Source organism: Triticum aestivum, chromosome 7D (assembly GCF_018294505.1).
Source record: "Triticum aestivum cultivar Chinese Spring chromosome 7D, IWGSC CS RefSeq v2.1, whole genome shotgun sequence".
Taxonomy (NCBI): Eukaryota; Viridiplantae; Streptophyta; class Magnoliopsida; order Poales; family Poaceae; genus Triticum; species Triticum aestivum.
The window spans coordinates 517968660-517973700 of record NC_057814.1 but is presented as its reverse complement, the minus strand read 5'-3'; positions in this window follow the sequence as shown (position 1 = coordinate 517973700).

Genomic DNA, 5041 nt, shown 5'->3' with positions numbered 1-5041 from the left:
CGGCTTCAGTTAGCAGCAGTAGCGAAGGAATCGCTCGATCGGGTTCAGTTAACAGCCATCGATCGATCGCTCGGGTTCAGTAACGCGTAGCCTGCAGTGCAATCGCTCGGGTTCAGTTAGAGCCCAACGCCTCGCTCGGGTTCAGTTAGAGCCAACGCCTCGCACACACGCGCGTACGTGTATGAGAGAAACGCGCATCGCTCGGCCCCCGACCTCCCACCATAACCGGGAACTCCCCGAAATTTTCCTCGCCCTCGCTTCTACCATAGGTTTTTTCATCATGGACAGCCCAAAGAATGTCATGCAGCTGCGTCTCCGGCCCGCCCAGGACGAAAAGCCCATTTTCTGTCATGATATTTTGTCATAGAAGTAGGATCCCACCACATCTATGATGATACCGGGTTTTGTCACAATTATCGTCATAGAAGTGTCATATGTATGACAGAAAAAAATTCGTTCGGCCCAAAATGTTACGGATCTGTCTTTTTTTGTAGTGTTTCCTTCCACTCCAAGGAGAGTCCCATCCGGACACGGGACGAAGTCTTCAATCTTGTATCTTCATAGTCCAACAGTCCGGCCAAAGGATATAGTCTGGCTATCCGAGGACCCCCTAATCCAGAACTCCCTCAGTAGCCCCCGAACCAGGCTTCAATGACGATGAGTCCGGCGCGCAGATTGTCTTCGGCATTGCAAGGCGGGTTCTTCTCCAAGTCCTGAGTACCTGTCGAGTAGTGTCCGGCTTCCCATGAATGTTGCACTCCTCGGCTTCTGCGCCTAATAATGGCTATCCTCCACGTGTCGAGCGAATGCGAGAAGTCGGGGCATTTTTGCACTTGCCACCCTAACCGTGTGAGTAAATCGTCTATTTAAGGGACCGGGGATCCTCAGATCTAGATCACACCATCCTCCCTTAGCGAGTATCCATCGGAGCGCGCCCGGAAAAATCCATCCTATCATGGCCGGTCGTCGCAGCTCCTCCTCTCGCTCCCGTAGCCCTAAGCCAGGCAACTGGAAGAAGTGTTTCGTTTCCCACAGACAGTTAGTAGAGTTATAGACCCAGGGGTTTCTTCCTCCTGCGTACATGGTCCCCGTCCGAGCTGGACTAGCCACTTACAATGGCGGGGAACAAGCGGAGAGCTTTCCCAACCCGTCTATGGGGGAGCGGGTATGCCTTGTCCCGTACTTGTTAAGGGGACTTGGATTTCCAATCCATCCGTTCCTCCGCGGGCTCCTGGAGTTCTACGGCCTCCAGCTGCATAATTTTACTCCTGCCTCCATATTACACATTGCAGGCTATGTCGCCCTTTGCAAGCTGTTTTTGGGTTGTGAAGCTCATTTCGAGCTATGGAAGAGGCTATTCTGCCTCGTACCCCATACACAGGAGGGGTCGATATATCAAGTGGGCGGAGCCGAGATATGGCGCATCGCCGGGACCAGATACATGTCCGGTACTCCGAAGAAGACATCCGAAGACTAGCCTTCGGAGTGGTTTTATATGGAAGACGTCCCCCTTCCGGACCCTGTTCGGATGGGCCTTCCTGAGTTTAATAACGCCCCTTTGAAGAAACGCCGCAGCTGGCGCCCTCGGAGCCCCCAGGAGGAAGATAACAGAGAGGTCCTTTACCTGATGGGCCGGATACAAACGCTGGCCAAATCAGGATTGACAACAATCGAGGTTATGTCAATATGTATAATGCGGGGGGTGCAGCCACTTCAATATCGGGGACAACCCATGTGGCACTTCAATGGAGAAGACGATGCCACCCACTGCGGTCGTAAAGGTCCGGACTCCGTCGATGCTCTAGCGAAAATACTGTCCGATTTATATAAAGGAGAGGAAGAGGAGTTCATCCGTATCAAGCCACGGGATGGATTCTCCATGTACAACCCCCCAAACTGGGTGAGCTGCTACTTTTTACTCTAGACCTTCCCGCATTCTTTGTCAAAAATATTTACCTTGCTATTTCATAGCAGGAACTGCGAAAAGCTGTGAGGGAGGTCCACAGCCCGCCTCCACAACCAGAGGACCCTGACCGGGCCCTCGACGCCGGACTCGAAGAGGATCCAGACACATTTGTGGAGCTTATTGACAGGACGTTCTATCAATTGAGTTGCGACGATGCCATGGTGGCCATCATAGCCGATTATCCTAGACTACTCCCTGCATCGCATGTAAGTAAAACCGGAGTCCCAACTTCCGAGAAGGATCCCTTTTTCTGCACTTCACCTACCACACACATATGGTGTCTTACAGGGGAGGCCCTCGGGACGCCATGCCGAACCCGCAGTGACTCACCAACAAGGGGCACCGAAGCCGGGTAGGCTTAAAAGGAAGGCGGTCAGGACTGAGACGCCGTCGCAGAGGTATGAAAAAGAACCCCGCTCCGTGGTTGTCGTCTTTTAAAATATAATAATGTCCATGTTTCCTAGTAGGAAAAACACTCGCCGGATTATATCCGGAGAGGTTGCCGGCCACGCCTCCACCAGCCGGGCTCCAGAGCCGGACTTAGAGGCGGATGCTAACATGGGACCAACACCGGATGTTCCTCCTACAGAGGATGCGGATAGGCTGTCCGCTACGAATTCCGAAGTGGAGAGTGCCATGAATCAGAGGCGTCGCCGGGCCGTACTCCGCGACGCTTGTTTCTCCCAAGAGGCGTTTGATGCCTTTAACTCAGGAGACGCGTACATCTGAGCTGCTCAAAATGATCTTGCCAGAGCCACGGACCAGTATGTAAAGGATATACGGGTAAGAAGATCAAATAATTATGTATATCAGTAGCCCCTGAGACTTGAAACAGTTGGCACAACTGATTTAAGGATCATTGTTTGCATAGGTTCTTACGGAGAAGAATACCCTGTTGTCTCAAGAGCTGGAGGAGTGCAAAGCCCAGCTTCAGGCCGCAGTTGCCGCAGTGAAGGAGTCCGAGAAGGCCCCATCTGGTAACACTTATTTCTATTGCAAAGAAAGACATGTACCGGGTAGTATGCGGCGTACATGCAAATCTAACAATAGATTCTGCAGATGACTCTGGAGTGAATCCGGGGGTCGTGCGAGGGGATGAGCAACATGCTCAACGACAGCTAAAGGCTGGTGAGCGTGTGCTTACACGGGTTAGGCGGGAGAAAAACGATCTCCAAGACGCCAATACCCGGCTGGGCGTTAAACTGAAAGATGTTCAAGCCCAGCTTGCTGACTCCGTGAAGGAGAATAAGAGGCTTCGACGCGGCATTTTCAGTAAGTGCTTGAACGAACTTTTAAAGAGTTTGGCGAAGAAACCGGCTAACAGAGTTATGTCTGCAGGTATGCTGACGGGTCGTCCCGCGGAGGAGATGCCCGAGTCTGCGGGTGATCTTCTCCCAGAGCTCTCACAACTGCACGAACAAGTTCGGCAGGTGATGGAGGGCATTGCCCAAGCCTTGTGGCCATCCGCCTCCCTGCCAGGAGGCATGGGGGAGCTTGTAGAGAAGCTCAAGGGAGCGCGGCGGCGATTTCGATTATGGAAGATATCAGCCTGCCGACAAGGTGCGAGGGAAGCCTGGGCCATGGTGAAGACGCGATATACCAAGGCTGACCCGAACCACATGGCCAAGGTCGGACCTGTGGGGTCCGATGGGAAAGAGATCCCCGTCAGTTTGGTGTATGACCAAGTAGAATTAGCCGCAAAGTATTCCCAACAGGATTGTAGGCTAGACAGCCTGTTGGATGGTATAGTAGAAGAATTTAGTCAGTCTAAGTGACTGTGTACTTCAAGTGACATGTATTGTCCCTAGCCGGATTGTAAATCATTTGTCATGGCGGACCTTTTCGCTTCGACCTCTGGACCCGACAGTCCGGAGTGTATCCGAATACCCGCTCAGTTATGTAAAAACCGGGGTACGCGTGGAAACCAGGCGTAGGGGTCATAAGTGCTTGAACAGACAAGTACCCAACTAGCTATGTTACATTACATGGATAGTAAGAAACATCTTCCAGGGAGAATAGTTCCGTTAGGGGTTCCTTTCCCTGGGTACGCATGCATTAATGTGCATGTCCGAACTGTGAAAAGAGACGCAGGATATAAACATCTGGGGGCATGTATTACAATAAATAAAGGTCATCTTTTGTTCATCGACCGAATATCCCTTAAGAACGCTAGCTTTCGGCTTCACCCAGTCTGAGGTACACATCCAGCTGACCCGGCAGTAACAATCGCAGAGGTGCTCCCCTTATGCCCTAGCCGAATTAACGGGAACGTAGGGCATAAACACAAGAGCCAGGCAACCCAGTTTGGCCAAAACTTAAGTCATATCGATGCATATAATGGCGAAAAAAGGTACATGTGGAAGAATAACACATGTGTGGGGCATAGAGCCCGGAAAATAGATATATTAAGCTTCTGTATAAAAAGCCCCCAGGTATAATGAGCGCGGCTAGCGCGCCAAGATTGTGTAGTCAAGACACATTTTAGCCTTTTAAGGCCTTGAAGAAAAAGGGAAGAAAGAAAGAAAGAAAAGACAGATAACGGATATATAAAAAAATTGACGGAGGTAAGGAGACGAACATAGAGTCCGGCACTAGGCGTAGAACCTTCGGAGTCTGGCTGCGTTCCATGGGTTTGGCTCGAGTCGATTGTCCGATGCATCCCGCAGACGATAGGCTCCACCGGTCAGAACTTGGTCAATAACGAAGGGACCTTCCCATTTGGGCTTGAGCTTGTTCTTTTTCTTCTCCAGTAGGCGTAGAACGAGTTCGCCAATGTTATAAGTTTTGGCCCGTACTTCTCTGCTTTGATACCTTCGAGCCTGTTGCTGATAGAATGCAGAACGGGCTTTTGCCATGTCACGCTCCTCCTCCAGGGTGTCCAAACTGTCCTGCCGATCAAGCTCGGCTTCTTTCTCTTCATACATGCGCACTCTAGCTGAGTCATGAATTATGTCGCAGGGCAGTACCGCCTCTGCGCCGTATACCATAAAAAATGGTGTGTATCCGGTAGTGCGATTCGGCGTGGTCCACAGCCCCCATAGTACGGAGTCGAGCTCCTCTACCCAGTGCGCATCA